At 42.8% G+C, this 18,411-nt stretch overlaps 1 protein-coding gene across 3 annotated transcripts in view; it reads right to left on the reverse strand.

Moving 5' to 3' along the window:
- The window catches only part of VSNL1 (visinin like 1), an 87,034-nt gene extending 69,919 nt beyond the window's left edge, over positions 1-17,115 (reverse strand). The window contains exon 1 of one of the 3 annotated variants that reach the window (XM_059467993.1): positions 16,922-17,115. The gene's annotated coding sequence lies outside the window, so the exon portion shown is untranslated. Of the gene's footprint in view, positions 1-15,507; positions 15,592-16,344; positions 16,503-16,921 lie in introns of those variants that run through there. The other 2 variants (XM_059467991.1, XM_059467992.1) reach the window with 2 other exon arrangements.
- Between the last annotated feature and the right edge of the window lie 1,296 nt (positions 17,116-18,411).

Here is an 18,411-nt window from a genome sequence, read left to right on the forward strand (position 1 = left end):
CATCAAGCTTTGCTTACCAGCAGCAAGCTCCACGGGTCACATGGGGGCATTTCAGACAAAGCTGAGCTTTTGGAAAAAGAACGGAGGCTGATTGTGCCACCGAGACAAAATGGAGATGTTAACTACCAATTAACCACCAATTGCCTCAGGAGCAGCAAGGAAACCCTGAGAAAGGTAAATACACCTTTCTCACGATCAGAGAGTTTTGTCCTAGTTCCAACCTCAAGATGAGGTAATTTCTTCCTGGGACAGCCCTTCTTTTGTGCCTAATAAAGCCAGGTAATTGCATCCTGGATTTTGTGGGTAAGAACATGATGTGCAGCAAGACCATTTATGGTGCTGTGGCTTCAGTCTCAGGCTTAGCTTTCTATTCTTACATATAGAGGAGTAATTTTACTCCCTTGGTAACTGGCATTTTTCAAGTTTCTGTAATTTCTTTAAACACTTCTAATGATTTAATCGTTATGAACATGCCTATACTTGAGCAATAGTTCAAATTAAAATCAGTAGTGGATATAAAATACACAGGGCATTTCTGAGAAATTCAACATGACAATATTCTCACTCCTTCCTTATTCTTCAGAAAGCATCTTGTTAATACAGTTATGTTTCCAACGAATAATAATTCCCTATATACATGGAAATATCTTCGAATAGCATTTCCCAAAGAATATCTGGAACAGGAGAACTTCTCTTTGCAATTCACTTTACTTCCAAAAGCGTGGGCTCTCATTTTTCATAGAATCATATAATTTGGCTTGGAAAAGACCTTAAAGATCATCCAGTTGCAAGACCCCTGCAATGGCCAGGGACACCCTTTACTAGATCAGGTTGCTCAAAGCCCCATCCAGTCTCCTTGAACATTTCCTGGGCTCTGGGCAACTTCTCTGGGCAACTTATTACATTGTCTCACCATGCTCATTGTGAAAAATCAGGTGTTGGCACAGCCAGCCAGCATGAGATGTGAAAAATTAGTGAAAAACTTCTTGCTAACATCTAATCTAAACCTGTCCTCTTTCAGTTTAAAGCCATTACCCCTTGTCCTATCACCCCATGCCCTTGTAAAAACTTCTGCAGCTTTACCTCTTTTGGTGCTGGAAGGCTGCTATAAAGCCTCCTTTATAGAAGGTATAAGATACACAGACCTAGATTCTAACAGTAATAAATTTCATATTATTTACTAATTGTTGTAAGGGATTGTCAGTAGTAGGATTCTTTACTGTGAGGGTGGTACAGCACTGAAACAGATTGCTCAGAGAAGTTGTGGATGCCCAATCCCGAGAAGAGTTCAAAACCAGGCTGCATGGTGCTTTGAGCAACCTGGTCTAATGGAAAGGTCTGTTCCACTCCAAACCATTCCACACTGGAAGGAGAATTACCACATAGAAATAATCAAAAGAGTTAAAGATTCTGCAGTGAGCTATAGAATCCTTTTGTAAATATTTAAATTAAATTAAATTAAACCTACTTTAAAAGAATCCCCACAGATCCCTAAATCCCCACACAAGCTATGCACACTGGTGCTGAATACTTTATAAATTTATATACTCCATACCATACCATATGGAGGTTCTGCACAAATGTTGGAGGTAGATCTGCAAATTCCTTCATGAATAGTGTAGGTAAATGTAATTTAGGCTCTCCCAGAGCCAACTTACAGAGCAGAGGTAATGGCACAATATTCTGTGTGTGACCCAGACATGCATGGAAATTTTTCTCCAAGGTTCACCCAGACCTCAGGAAAATGCAAGGTTAAACTTGTGACCTGGGCATAACTGATATGGGATGTTTATATCTTAGGGAAAAATGAGTAATTATTCAAGGTGTCTGTGCAGTCTTCAGGTCTGCAATCTCTTGGAGGACCTTCATGGCAGGCGCCAGTTGTCACCAAGTGGTGGGTGCTGAGGTGAGTGGCACTGGATTTCAGAACTGCACTGCATTTCAGAACTGCACTGCATTTCAGAACTGCCCTGGATTTCAGAACTGCCCTGGATTTCAGAACTGCCCTGGATTTCAGAACTGCCCCAGCTCCTGGGCTTGTCCCCAGCCCAGCTCTCCCAGCCTGCCCAAGGCACACACCTGATGCTGGCTGTACCCACAGCAGATGCAGAAACAGGACCTCAGCAGATCCTCTGTGCTTCACTGCACACCACCTACTTCCCAGCCAAGAAAATATGTATTCCAGTCAAAAGCAGTCCAGACATAAGGTAATATATGCAATGCAGATGCACAGGAGATTATACCTGACACAAAACTCAAAGAAATCATCTGATAAATTTAGGAGAAAAAACTGAGATAGGTTGAGTAAGCTAGTGACTATATTCCTATCATAATCTTTTTTAAAGCTACTTCATCTGCTCACCACAGGAAGAGTGCTTGCCACTTCCCACCAGCCATATTCTGCTTTTCCACTACTTGCAGCTGTTTTGATTTTGGCTGAGTGGAAGATAGATATGGAAAATCCTTGCAGGAATGCCAGAGTGCAGGGAGCAACCTTGCCTGCTAATCGATGCAAGCTGCCCAGGAAGAGAGGCAGGCTGATCATTTCCTCCCTGCTTGTTCATCCATTCCCCTGGGAACAACTTATACTGCAGTGACACATTAGGGCATGTGCTGTCAAAGTACTTCTGGCAGAAAAAGTCAGTGAAGTATCAAGTGACTGAGCCCTTTCAGCTAGCCATGGGATGCAGGGCTGTTCCAGCCAAAGCAAAGTCTCACTACAGCTGAAGCATACATTTAAATTTTTCATTTTTAGTGATAAAAAAATCCCATTGAATAGTCTGCTACAGGAGCAGAGTAAAACTAGCAAGTTTGTTTGTTAAAAAACAACCAAACTTTGCAGATCTATTTTAGAATACACACCTAAGCTGAAAAGTTTTCTGTATGAGCTCCTGAGTCCTAATGTGCTGAAAAAACTGTATAACCAACTCTTAAACATGGCAAATCTTCTTTTGTCTTCCATAATGTGGACTTGGACAGCACTTAATAACAACTTGATGGAGCCTGATGGAGTTGAATTGGCTTATATCCAGCATGACTGGTGCTCAAATGACTCCATTTTTTAAAATTATTTGCCATAATAATAAATGGAAAGTTATGATCACCCACAGCTGGCCAAAGAATAAGGGATTTTTCAAAGGAAAAACAGGAAGTACACAATTTAAAAACCATTCCATATAAAATACATACCTTTCATTTTCTTCTCCTCTAGTACTTTTAAAAACACTATTTTTACCAGGTATTAGGCTTTACATTGTCACACCCATGCCCCTCTGAAACAAGGAAGACTGGATAATAGCCACTCCTGCCAAGGCTTACTGCAGAGACAAATCTCAGGCAGAACCCTTGGATTAGTGGAACCCAACTGGTTATGCCTGTTCTCTGCATTGTACTGAGAAATCCTCACATTTCTCTTCATTCACAGTCAAACTGAGTTCCAGGTAATGCCAATGTCCAAGGGGAAAAGCTACAAAGCCTGTCTAAAATGGATTTTTTCTGTACATTATAGAGCTTTACCATTTAGCTGTATGGTGCAAAGCACAGGGATCAGTCTCATTCTTCTTTCTAAAGGATAACTTCAAATGCAAATGAGAAACTGGTCTGACCTTATTTTTTCATAGTACTTTTGACAACATTGCATACATGTGCAATGAGCATGTTGACACCTGTATTTTTTTATGCAAAAGCCTAAAGAGGAAAAATATGTCAAGGATTATGGCTTAACTAATAATTGAAACTGACATAAGAATTGTATGTAAATGCAATACAATGACGTAATTAATCCAATGCAATTAAACCCCAAAGATAACAGAGAGGTGCACCTCCTCACTACCTACCTGAAGAGCCCAGTCCATGCTCTGCAGTTCACCCCTCATCAGATTTAGTCATTATCACAACACCACCCAACAGATCTCACCAGCAAAAGCACAGGAAACTGGGAGACAGGTAAATACCTGCTTGTTTCCATCTCATAAACATTCCAAAATTAGACTGCTGCTGCTACTAATGATTTAAATGTAAGCTATACAATATTTATTATTTTTATTACTTGTTACTTACTATTGTTATTCAATAATTTTGTTAAATCTTTAGTTCATCAACTACACACAAGCACGTGCTCCCATAACAATTTATAAGGTTTGCCAATATAACTAAACTGCAATGTTTAGCTTCCTACCAAATACCTCAGAGAGCCAAGAGGAAAGCCAAGCCTCAGGAATGGGTCACAGGCTGATCACAGCTCTCTATTGCTCCCATTGCACCATGGGATGATTACATACTGATTTTAATCTGACACAATCCAGCTCTCCTGCCAAAAAGGGTTATACTCTCCAAAGAACCATATTCACTTTTGAAAAGAACGCCTTACCTAATGTCTTGTGTATATCCCAGGATTTGTGTGGCCATGGTTCAGCTTAAGCTGGTGCCATGTTCCCCCTCCTGCTTCCAGGAGCAGAGATCACCTGGTGCTGGGGCAATCAGGCATAGCCCAGACAGACTGGGGCACACCAGTGTCACATCAGAAATCCAATGGGACACTGCTTTCATCCAAATTTCTAGTCCTGTATCTTTTTTCTTTTAAAACCCCAGATGTGGTCACACCCCCAGCAAATCTTGTGCTACTTGTCTCTGGCAGAAGATAGTCATAGATATGGGAATGATACCAGAACTGTGTGAACAACTCTTTTGAGACAAAGATTGACCTTTACTTATGTATGGCACTGAAATAGTTAGAACTGAAAAATTTACACAAGTTGCCAAATGCTTTTCCACCTTGACTTGTAACAACTAGAAAATGTTTGAGGTTTTGTACAGCCTCTTTAAATTTATCAGTGCTAACTGAACTCATCCCATGACAGGAACATCAGTTTTAGCACTGTGGTCAAGCACATGCATAAAACAGGATCTACAGTTCTCTGAGAATAAGGGTTTGGGATTCCATCCCTGCTTTGCCATCAATTCTCTAAAAGCTCTTGGACAAGGTACGTTTCTGCCTTCTGCATCATCATCACGTAATACTAAGTTAATGAAATCATGTTAAATTCTATAAATTCACCAATATTGTAGTTGCCATATCCCATTCAAAACTACCATCAGCAGTGAAAAAATACATGGCACATAAATACAAATGCAAAACAATGAGCAACTTGTCACATAAATTCTTCAAAATCAGCTCTCCAAACAGAAAAGAAGAATTTTTAAGAACAGCTGTTCAGTCATAAGATCAATGAATCATATGATGAGAGAACATATAAAGTCTTATGCAAATACTTCACATTTTATTTTCCAATCCTTCTCCCCACTTAGTTTCACATCCCAAATGCCTTTGGATGAACAAATTCCCCTGCACCCACACAGAGCTCACTGTCAGAGAGAGCCTGCACTGGGGGTGTTTCTGTGGTCATTTTTAGGACTTGTATGCGACTTAAAACCATCTCAATTCTCCTTCCTTTTCTCCAACAGCTACATCTATAACCCATCTGACACACAGTTATCACAGAGAAGTTATCACAGCTCAGGTAGGCATTGGCAGGTCAGTAGGAGCTTCCTCTGAGCACCTAACTCAGATGCTTCTGCCCTGGCACAGCTCTCATTCGGCTTTGTTACTACATCAGAAGGAGCAGTTCAAAGAAAAGTGGCAAGAATCAGATAGATTTATCATTAAATTCAATGTTTCCTGCAAATTCAAATTTTCCCTATGGAGTTTTCTCACAACACCTAAAAAAAAATCACAAAAAGTAGTGCATCTGTTAGTACTTTTCATATTAATCACCCTTTTGGTGAGAGACTCCACTCAGTGTTTCCTAGATGTTGACACCTTTGCCTTCTGCTATCTTCAAATGTTATGCTACTCCTTTTCCTTGCTCCCTCCTTCCTTTTTGATTCATTTAAAATGAATCTCCCTAGCACTGAAATCCTCACAGATCTGATCCTACCTACATCTCTGCATGATTCATGATCACACCTTCTCCTTTCCCCGAGTCTCATCTCCTTTAGGCTAAGAGCTTGCTGAACACTTACACCTACATTTCCAGTCAACTCTGTGTGTTCAAAGCAACAGATTTCCCCATGTATTTAAATCCGCTTACTCACGGACATGTTTTGGTGGTTTAGCATGTACTCTGCAGTATTCAAATCCATTCCTTGATCCAAATTTTTTCTAGTAGGGATCAGACAGATCAGCTCAGAGAAGAGTCCTTACATTTGTCCAGAGGCCTTGGACTTTGGTCCAGTTACTTCAGGAAGGGATTAACCCAGAAGTCTCCATTTCACATTTAACTCTATGGTAATTTTTTATAATGACCACCAAGCCATCTCTTCATGTGCTCCTAAAGACTTCCTGATGTCAGTATTTGTCAATAATGCTGCTAATGTGTCTGCCCACTGATGGCACAGATTTCTTTTCACTGTACAACCACATGTAACTTACTTTCACTGTAATCTGAATTTTTAAAGCATGGCAAAGTAGCATAGCATAGTTGTCAGAGGGTGACTTTGCTTTTATAACTTGTATGAATTTGCTACCTTTTTAGTTTGTTTCTTTCTTTGACCCAGACTCAATGTTTATGGCAGAGTACCTCATTAGTCAAGTGCCCACAGCGATGCCACTGACTTTGCCCGTTCAGAACAAACCAAAAAAGCCAATTTCTGCAAATGTCTTGAAGGTATTTTCAAAGAAAACAGAAGTACAAGACTGAAATGGCTGCAAGCTGCCGTGTACTCTTCATAGACTTGAGAATCTCGTAAGTTAAGAGTGACAAAATGCAGAGTTGGAAAAATAAGGGAATGTCTTAGTTGTCTCACACAGCTTCAGATGTTGAAGACCTTCTGAATACATCAGTACTGTCAACAGTAAATGGATGGGTTTACTGGGCAATACAAGAACTACAATCTCCAGCTATCTCTGCTACATACAACAACAGAACAACCTTGAACATTTCATGAACTTTCTTTTATCTGGAGATGAGCTGACATTGATATATTGTTATTGGTCTTCACTAATATACTCCTGTTGGCAACAGGGAGAAGCTAGCAGCTGAAATGAGTCATATACTGCAAGACCTTGCAATTTATATGGAAAGAAAGTGCAATTTAAAAAATATCTGTCTCCTCCTCAGCTGACTGTGCAATGCAAGACACCCACTAAAACTCAAGTCAGACAGTTATTTTTCATGTATTTGAAGCACAAGAAGTTGCAGTGTTTTATTTTAAATTGACTAGCTTTAATTCACCAACATTAAAAAAGCAATACAAAGTAATGCTAGGAGCATTTGATACTGAAATAAAAATTGGTCTTGTATTTTATATATACCATGGATTTTTTAAGCAACAATTCAGATCTTTGTTACACTGTTTTCATTTATTTATAGTTGAACATTATGAAAAAATCTCCAGTTGGTTACACATATTTGAAGAACATAATAATTTAAAATATATCTCACAAACAACAGAAGAAACTAGCCAACTGTTCTTTAGCGCATTCTCATCTAAAGAAAGCAAACTGCTTTGTAACTGAAGGACTTGCAGTGATAGGTTTTGTTAAGCAAATTGACAACAATGGCGTTAGATGGTAGGTACATACAACAGAACTATTTATAGCACTGTGCAGGAATAAAAACCACAGAGAATGTTATCATAAATTACTGTAACATTTTCAGTCTCTATTGAATATTTTTACCCCAACATTCCCCATCCCAGGAGAAAAAAATAAAAAAGAAAAAGGTATATAGGCTGTGTTTCTACTCTGCAGATTTACAAGAACATCTTGGGTCTTGCACTGTGATAAAGAGTTAAGGCGCTGGAGAGAGTGATTCAACAGAAAAAGCAGATAGACAGACACACAGACAGAACACAGCTGTACTCAACATCTGTTTACATTGTACTGTGACTTCTTACAGACTTCTCTTTGAAAGTACCAGATACCTTGTACATATCTAGAGCTATCTATATACAAACCCAGCTGTTCAGGACATATTCTAGGGTATATCTACACCACAGCCCAAGAGCCGTAGAACAGTGTGTGCCTCAGCCAGCTCTCCGCTCTGGCTTTGCCACTGTGAACAGCCCCATGGGGGGAAGCAGAACATGTATGAATGTATCCTAATTAGCTCTGCAGGAGGCAAAACCAGTCCCTGCTAGCAGGCATGGATTGGCTGAAAGTCACTCCATTCCACCCCTGTATTGCACCCTATCTTTCTGCACAGGCTGTAGGCAGAGTACATGTCTTGTATGTTGTTAGAATTTTAATAAATTTACCCTTATAGCACTGTACATACAGCTGCACTTTCTACAACATATGCAAAGGCCAGACCCTTGTTTTATAAAGCTCACAGTTTAAAAAACAAACACAAAACCACAGCTAAAATGCAAGATGAAGGAGGCATCCAACACAGTTAAACACGCACAGCCAGTATTGCCAGGGAGAGGGAGGCTCTTAGGCAACAGGAGACTTTGGAGCAGAGTCAAAGACAGGAAGCAGAGCCAGAGAGGGAGGAAAAAAGGGATCAGCAAAAGCTAAGGATGAGATAAGACATGAGGCAGTTAGTACCTGTTGACACTTCAGCATTATATTCTCATATAACAGAGTAGGAAGCCTGACTGAGTAATGTCCACCTCTTAAACAATGTAGAAACAAATGTTACTTACTGATCCGTGTTCCAGTAGCACCTCTTTGTGGCAGACACATGAGAAAAATGTAAAAACATCACAGCCCCTTCCAACTGTGCGACCTTCCCAAACAGGAATTTAAATGATTAAACAATAGCCACTGAACTAAGTAGCCAAGAACTCACCCAGTGTGGGGACAATTCTTGCAAACAAAACCTATTTATGAAGAATGATCAAGGCTACTTTGTGGTCTTCTTACCATACCTGAGGAGGAAAAGGAGCCTTAGAAGCTACTTCTGTTAAGCACTCTGACATTTCAGTAATAGTGGTGTGTTGTTAGGATTTCACTGACAGACAGCAAGAATATTTATGCACATGGAAAAAACAGTTTGTGATTATCTGGCTCTCTTTATTTAAGAATGCATGATATAGTTTTAACATGTAACATACTGATTTCATACTATTCTTCTAAATGTTCTCATTCTGTATGGATGGCAAGGACCAGTTCCAAATCACCTGGAGCTCAATGTCGAGCATTGTTCAACCTTACAATGTGGTTGATGTGACATATCTAAGATTAAAAAAAAAAAAGACCCAATGATCCCCCAACAACAACAAAATCCTCCCCCCCCAACCCCCCCTTCCCAAAAACAACAGATCAAACTTTTTTAGACATTTGAAGATGCAGTCCTTTTGTACAAGCCAGTCAGGTTAGCAAAAATCATCAGTATCATCAGATGTTTCATGCAGCAAACTAAAACCACTTTTCAGGCTATCAGTCTTCCAAACTGAAAGCCTTTTACGCCATTCAAAACATGAATTTTAAGAACATTCACAAATACTCATTTGTATGGTTTAAAAAATGTATATTTAAAAAGAAAAATGACTGTTTAAAGAATAGCATATATGCTGGTGTAATGAAAGAACATTGGCTGTAATGAAATTGACTGGATATGCACTGGATGTTAACAATAGCTGCACAAATAATTTTTTGCAGCTTTATCCATTATGTAAGCTGATTTTATTTTCAATGCTAAAAACTTTCTTAAATGTTCACTTTCACTAACTTTAGAAAATCGTAACTTTTTCCTCTACATATACCAGCTTCTACTAAAAAACAAAAGCATTTTAATTCTAACTACTAACTGATATCTCATATTTCATTCTCTAAGAGTCTTCAGTTACTTTGTATTTCTAAATATAGCAGATAAGAGTACAGAGAAATATGCTGTATTGTGAGAGCTTTTATAAACAACAGTTTCTAATTTTAGACTACTCCATTCTGAATAAAGTCTAATTAAACCACATATATTCTCAAATGCAGTTCACAAAAAGGATAATATTCATGTCTCCTCACTGCATTTGATTCCATCTTACAGTGAATGACTTAATATCTACTTTTGAGTAAAAATGTTTTCTATAAAGTGGAACACTAATCTTTCATTTAAAAAATAAAATTTCGGTAACATATTACCTTTGTGAAATTATTTTCAGATATTAAAACCAAGTCATAGGTACTCTACACACACCAGGCTCAACAGCTGATCTATTTTAAGATTTTTTTTTAACTGCTTTGGGGATTGATTGTTCAAGAACTCGTAATTAAGTCCAGAACCATCACATTCTAACACTAAGGATAATTAATTACTAAAAAAGCTTAGTGAGAACAGAGATACATTTTCCATTCTCCATGGTCTTTAAATCAAGACTGAATTTTTTTTCCCTTCCTCCAAATTTGTATGTAAAAGGAGAGCAAAGGCATGACTGAGTCAAATGCTATGGCCTCTGCTAGACATGCTTAAAATGGTCATTAATCTTCCTTGTAGATTTAAACATTTATGAACCTAAGAGCTTTCTGGTCTAACATACAACTTTCTATTTAGCTAGAAGTTAAAACTAATAAGAGTAATTTTCATCAAAAGTTTTAGAGCCTTATATTTATTAGTCTAAAAACTCTGTAAATTTCTATCACAATCTGTTTTCTTTTTGAGTATATAGTTTGACTTGTACAAAGTTTGAGTAATCAAATTAATCCCACTGGTTGATATTATATTGGTTGATTCAACTCATTAGAAGTTAAAACAAAATATACTATTTTTTATGCCTAACAGCTGTATGAAAATACCTTGAGAGGACCAAAACCAAGTTTTTCAACACCACTTGTAAGTTTTATTATTATGGATCTCCATTTTTAGATCTTTTCATAAATGAACTTTGAGAAAGTCTAAGTTAGTGAACAGGACATTAAGTAAAATGTTTTTTTTCTGTTATTTAACAGTGCTGCATGATGCTTCTCTGAAATCATCAATTATTCAAGATTAAATCTGCTTTAAGCCAAAAGTGATAAAAGGTCATTTAAACCAAGAAGTTTAGTATCTTATATTTATACTGGTGTAAAAGCAATAGGAATCAGCATTACATCTTATTTCCTGCACATCAACTCAGACTTTTTAAATACAGATTATGTAGATAATCTTCCTCAAAAGGCTTTGTGATGGTAAAGTGATGTTAAAATTTTTTATCTTCCTATTAAGAAATTCTGTTATGATAATTATCTTAAAAGACTCACTTGGTAATCTTAAATTATCACTTCTCATTATTTCAAAGCTTGTAGGTTCTTGACAAACTCAAGAATGTAGCAAACTCTTGATTTTTCAAAACAGTGAAACGGAGAAAGTTATTATACATTCCACTAATTTTTACAGTCTGGGATTATATATATGACTTTATTAAAAAAAAACTTCAGAAATATCTGTAATGTGTATTCCTTTGTCCTTGATATCATAATTTCAGAACACATAATGCTTAGTTCAAAAAAAGATGCAGTTGTCCTTTCACTCCCAAGGAGCACAAATTATTTCAATTAGCTGTGGTTCTACAAGTTATTTTACTAAACATATTCTGTTCCTTACTTTCCTCAGGGGAATAATCACAAAGAAAAACAGCTTGATATTTTATAAACAGTGAATTTTTCTATCAAGTGGCTTTTATCTTTTTCTCCTTCCACTGTCACCTTGAAACTACTTGCTTTTTTCAACTTTCATCTATGAGACCATCTCTAATGATCTGCCTTCATTTCTTACAAGTGTACTATTGTCCTTTCAGTCACATTCACATCCCAATGTGGAAAAGCTCTTGAAAGCAGAGACCCTGTGAGTAACATCGACATAGTTAAAAAAATAAAAAATACATACATATTTTAGCTTAAACTTAAAAAGCAATAAAAGTTTGTAGCACTACTCTGAAATTTTGCATTACATGAACAAATATCCTTTTTATCATCTGTTTAATTTTCTTTGAAAAGTTTTATAGCTATTACTCTCAGACCAAGAGCATAAAAATAAAAATATAAGATTCTCTCTCTATGAATAAAGACAAGTAGCTGGAGCTGAGGTAAGAAAGCGCCGCCCTGTGATGGGAGCCCATCTAGACCCTGACATCTTCAGCACAGCAAATGCTCACAGCCTTCCTGTATTCCTGTACCACACAGAGCTTTCAGCAATGCCATGGAGAGAAGCTATGGGGTAAACCACGGTCTTTCCCAAGAAAGAAATATACAGCAAAGAAAATAACTGGTCAGGTGGAAAGCGATCAAAAAAAAGCAATGAACATGCACAGAAAGAAGGAACAAAATTACACTCTGAAGGAAGAAAAAGCCCAAGCATGTAGAGAATGGCAAAAGGTGTGCAAATGCAGGTAATAGTAACCCAAAAGAAAATGGGGACAGATTAAATAGTCTAGGCTCATTATAGAGTAGTCTGAATCAAAATTAGGCATGAGAAATAATGCAGGAAGATCACACAGTGCTTTTCTCTGTTAATGTAAGACAAAATTAAAGAAAGCAAAGTATCCATGGGCAATCAAACCCACCTGGAAACAAGCTTCTTTACAGACCATTCAAAATCAAAGGGTATTTAGCCCCAATGCATACTGCTAAAACAATACCTATTAAAAACAAAAGGATGAAGACCGGTGCTGACAATGTTTAACATCACAGTCAAGGAACACAGCTGCTCAGGGTAAGTGCTGCGTGTTTCAATTCCTAAGACTTTAAAACCAGATCTGTCTACCATACTTTATATTTTCTAACTCTATCTTTAATTAGTGTACATTGCTGTTTGATTCACAATTAGAGGATGAGCCAGCACTTTTTGGCCAAGTGACATAAAATTCTGGAAACCTATGGGAATCTGCAAACTGAATACCTAAAATGGGAGCGTGAGGCACAGATACAATACAAAAAAAGCTTAGGAATCCATTGCGCAGACAGACATAACATTACAATTCCAAAACTGAAAAACAGAACCAGGACAACAGCTTGAAATGTAAACAATTACAGAATCACCCACAACAAAGTTCACCACGTTCATGTGTTTGTTACGGGAACCTGTATCCTTACATTTAGATCCTGCAGCCATACTGAGTGTATAGACAGAAAGAAAAGTCAAGAGGCCTGTAGCAGCACAATGGTGCTGCAGCTCTCTAGGAGGACCCTGCTGGAAGGAACATTGGGATCCCCCCAGACCCCAGACACGCTGCAGTCAGCAGGATGTCGCAGCCTGGGACACGTGGCGCCTTTTCCAAACAGCACCAGAGCCAGCGGCATTGCACCGCTTCCATCCTGCACAGCCACCTCATTCCCCGGCTCTGCTCTGCCCTAGCCTGCCCTCCCCACCACATCCCAGTCAGACTTGGCCTCAGCATTCCGGCCAGAGCACAGTTTCCCTTGGGCTGGTGCTGTGGGGTGGCATCAGCTCCGAGTGTTCTGGTACACTACAGCAGGGGAAGGCACACAGGGAACCGCACAACGGAGCGGCAGAGACATCTCTGGCATTTGCTCTGTGTTGTGAGTTACATAACGCTGTGATACTCCGGAGTAGATGCCGCTTGATGACACAACTGATCTGCGGGCAATACTGCATGTTCCAGAACAGGGAGCACGTTGAAAAATCAGTGTTATGCAGGTATACCTTTGTATCAATCAAGAAGACAGGGCAGCCTAGAAAACTGGTTAAATATTGCAGCCCTATGTCATAAAAGTTGTGGATAAATAACAAGATTAAGGCTTCAGTCCTTAATTAAAAGGCAGGGATAACACATAACCAAGATGAAGAACATGTTTCCTTACTTTTCCTTGACAGCAACATCAGCCAGACTACTTCATGCTTTGTTGGAATGGAGAAAAACATAATTAAAGTTTTAATTAGAATTGATCGCAGTCCACAAACCAGAAACGGATTGTGCTGTATGAACACTGTACTAGGAGATCTTTCAAGCAAACTGATGTTCTTAAATGAACTATGGTCTTTAAAAAGGAAAGGCATTCTGTCAAGTAATAGGGTAGTAGTGAAAACTAATGACTCTGAAAATGTGTGACAGAAACAACTACAAGGAAGTACGCATTCTGAAAGGGACAGTAATTGTGTATTCTACAGAGACTGAGCTTCCACATACACTTATTTCTCTGTGTGACTAATCTGTTGCATATAATATTCTGGTTATAAAATATGTCCATCTTTTTATTCTTCATAAAGAGATAGTGATACCTCTGAGATGTGAACTTTCCAATATGTGAAGGAAGAGAATGTCTATCCAAAGCCACACTAATAACAAAACCTTGCTAAAAATATATTGCCAGCAGAATTGTTGAGAGAAGTATCTGTATTGCTTAAACCCATCTGTTACAATAACATCTTCTGTACAAGAACACGGAATTTACTCATGTATTTGGCCTTTTGATAATTGACTATGGGTTTAATGCCTCAGCAATCACGCTTCAATTTCAATGTAAAGGGCAGGTGTTTTCATCACGCTGTTATCTGCACGTTTGCTTGTCAGCCGAAAAGCCTGGCGGTGCAGGTAAGCCCCCCTCCCCGCCTTGCTGCACCGCTCCGGGTCGTGCGGGATTCGGGAGCGCGGTACCTGCGCGGCAGCGGAGCTCCGCCCGCTCCGCCTCCAGCCGCCCTTCGCCCGAGGAAGCCGCAGAGCCCCGTCCCACCTCCGAAAAGCCCCTGGACAGGCTCCTCCAGGGCCGGGAAGCGGAGGGTCTGCAGTTGCGTAACACCAACCCCCCCCTCCCCTTCGCCTGTCCCTCCCAATCCCCGACGGTTCCTCCGCAGCCGGAGGCCGGAGCAGGCAGCCCGGGATGGGGCAAGCCGGGGAGGTGCCGGGGGAACCCCCAGCAGAGGAGAGGGGAAAGGTCTTGGCTTTGGGGACGGGATGCGAAGTTGGGGCGAGGGGAACCTTGCAAGTGGCTCCATGCGGGAAGGGGCCCGCCTGGCTGGGGCGGGAGGAGGGAGGCGTTCCCTTGTGGGGACAGTGGGGAGAGCGGGGGACTCCGGGGGGTGGGGACACCTCCGGGCGGGCGGGAAAAGCCTCGCACCGGGGGAGCCGGCGGCACGGGCAGCGCTGCAGCGGGCAGCGAGCGGCGGGACCGAGCCGTGCGGGAGGGCGGCAGTGCTGGGGTCCCCTCTGGCAGCGCCCCGCACGGCGCTGAGCCCCTGTCCCGGCGCAGCACCACGGGCGCCGGGGAAGCGTCCCCGCCGCAGCGCTGAGCACCGCGCTCCCCCCGCACCCCGCGGCCAGGACCCGCTCCTTCCCGCCGGGGGATGGAGGAGGAGGGCGAAGAAGCCCTCGGGGTACCGGCAGGCGTTCCTCCCCTCGCCCCACACAAGCAGCGCGTCTCTCCGGGTGCGAGCAGCTTATTTCCAAGCGATGCTGGCGCGCAAAGTTGCGCCGGTCGGGCAGCCCCCGCCCACGCTCCCTCCCTCCGTCCCTCCGCAGCCGCGCACATCCCGGCTCCCGCAGAGCCCCCGCGCTCCGCTCCGCTCGGGTCAGCGCGAAAATCTCTTCCCTCGCTTTCCGCCCCGGCTGCTCACGATCTGCCTCAACCTGCTCCACCTTTTGTTTTGATCTTTGGAAATGAAATTCTCTCTCCTGCCGTCTCCTTTCCCTCCTCCTTCTCACGCCTTCGTGTGGGAGATGCCCAGGATCGCACACCAGCTTTTGTTATCTCCTCCCACCTCCATCTTCACTCCGATTGATGCCCTAGTAAATAGCAGGAGCGCGGCACCTCCGCCCCGCACCTACCCCGCTACCACCTGCAAACACCTCGCCTGTTAAATAAATTAAACGATAAAATAAAAACATCCCTTACAGGCACTATGAAAAGCGATACAGCGATCGCATGGATCGGGAGCACTTTTGCCTCCCTCGTGGTGTGATGACCTTGCGAGGGCTGCTCTGGCGCTTGGTTTCGCACGGTCTTTTTTTCTCTTTTATTTTTTTTTTTCCTTTCCCTACTGGAAAAAAATCACGCCCTTTTCGCTATCCCTTTTCAAACGAACACGAGCGCCAGACTCCCTCTTCCACCAAAGCGTTTCCAAGCGCAAATTGTTACGCGACAGCTCAGCTGTTCCTTTGGATGCTGTCGGTGCTCATATCCGGATCGGTGGGGGATTCGGTCCCATCTCTCCACAGTTAACCGCAAATCGCCGCGGAACAACTCCCGCACATCGACCGCACACACCAACTTTCCCGGTGAGGATGGTCTCCGACCGCCGAGCAGCGCCGAGGCCGCGCAGCCCCCGCCTCAGCCCCGCCGCGCCTCCATCCCGCCGCCTGCCCGGGAGGAAAAGCCCCGCGCGCGGCAGCCCGGCAGCCGGTTCTCGCCCGCACCTCGCGGCTGCGGAGCCCGGATCCCCCCCCTTTCCCCCTGCGGGCCCTCCCCGCACTTACTGCGGGCGGGGGTCTGTCCGCGGTGCGGAGGAGGGCGCAGGGCCCGGGGTCCCGCGCGCTGCTGGGGCCGGAGGGACACGCGGCGCCGCCTCGGTGCGCGCCCGCCGCCGCTCGCGCCGCAGCTCCTGTGCGCGCCCCCGCTCCGCCCCGCGCGCCGCCCGCCGCCGCCCCGCACTGCAGGACCGCCGCCCCGCGCGCCGCCCCGCGCTCCGAGCATGCGCGGCGCGGGCGGGAGCGGGGGAAGCCCCGGGGCGGGCGGGAGCGGGGCCGGAGCCGCGGGGGGCGCGGGCTGATGGGCACGGCCCGGCGGGGTCGGCGCCGGCACCGCGGCCCGCTCGGCCCCGTGGCCTCGGAGTCACTCACGGCCGAGCGCGGGCTGCCTGTGCCCGGTGTCGTCCGTGCCTTGCCCGGCGGGCTGCGCCTCGCTCGGCGGCTCCTTCGCTCCACGCGTGGAACCGCGCTGCGCCCGGCGTGCGGGGACAGCGCGGGCGGCGCGGCGTGGTGGCAGAATCACAGAACCAGTTAGGTCAGGAAGGACCTCTGAGATCATCTAGTCCAGCTTGTGACCAAACATCACCTTGTCAAGCAGACCGTGGCACCGAGTGGCACGTCCAGTCTTTTAGCACCTCCAGGGATGGTGACTCCGCCGCCTCCCTCGGCAGTCCATTCTGTTATCTAATCACCCTTTCTGTGAAGATTTTGTTCCTAATGTCCAACCTAAACATCCCCTAGCACAGCCCAACGCTATGTCCTCATACCCGCAGTTGCCTGGGAGAAGAGGCCGATCCCCATCTGGCTCCCATCGTGTGCAAGGCGAGGGCAGCGCTGTGCCGCGCCCCGAGCCGCCTGTCGCTGTCACACGAGTGCGTGTAGGCGTCACCTTCCATGGCAAGGCACGCTCACACCTCTTGTCCACAAGCTTCTTATACTATCGTGGAAGTTGATGTTATATAGCTTAGCTTTAAAACATCATTCAGCCCCTAAAATGTGAAATTTAGGTGGTTTTGCCCTTCAATATAAAGCCCAACTGAGGCTGCCCTGCCCTCGCTTTTGTCGCTGTCACTGCAGCAGTTGCTTTGGTGGTAGGAGTAAACCATGAGGGCTCCTTCACAAGACGCTGCACAGTGTAGCTAACCGTAGGTCCTTTCTAAGGCAGAGACATACATCAGTGTTTACTTTCATGCATGACAAGCTCTGTCACTGACTGTTTACATAAATTAAGCATATTTAGCATGTCCTAAGCACAACACTGCAGAAAGCAGATGGATACAGCAAGGAGGTGAAAGGGAGGCAAAATAATGACATATATAAAAAAGAGTGAATTACACCTTGCCTGTTTTTAACTATCTACTCATTATTTCAGAAAGACAAAAGCATGAAGATTGTGTAGTAAGTGATAGATGGAAATAATGTTTCATTTACTGTTGAAATGCATGAACAATTAAATTATAACACAAGCTGATGTGTACAAATGTACAGGAAATGACAGTATTTTCAGTATGCTGATGTAGACAATTGAATTCATGGGTTATCTTTTTGTAATTGGTGAAAGTCACCAATTTTGCTCCCAGAATTAATTTTTTTTGTGTAAGTCAGCAATTTTATGATTTTGTGCCATTTTTTTTTTAATTTCCCAGTGCACCCCTCTCTTCAGTTCATGTTTTGATTTTCTAGATGTGTAAAAACCACCTGAAAATGCTAAAAATTTACTTCTATCCCAGGCTTAGCAGAAAGAAACAGGATTTGATACGCTTCACTGGGTGTCTCTGAAATTCATGTTTTATTTGTTCAGATTAATTCAAATTATTTTCTGTCATCTTCATATTGTGCTGCCTCGTTGCTTCCTTGGCCTGGCAGATCATTAATAATCATCTCTAGCATAATGAAAGTTAGAATGCCATAGCATCTGCTTCTAAGTTTTAACCGCATTGCTCCCTCATATTTTCTGTCTCTTGCTCCGTTCTTTATAAGTTTGTCTTTTACCACCACAGTGCAACACTCACTCTGTGTGACCTGTTTTGATTTTGTCCATATTGCAGTTATTGCATGACTTCATCTCATCTTTGT

This window comes from Ammospiza nelsoni, chromosome 3 (assembly GCF_027579445.1).
Source record: "Ammospiza nelsoni isolate bAmmNel1 chromosome 3, bAmmNel1.pri, whole genome shotgun sequence".
NCBI lineage: Eukaryota > Metazoa > Chordata > Aves > Passeriformes > Passerellidae > Ammospiza > Ammospiza nelsoni.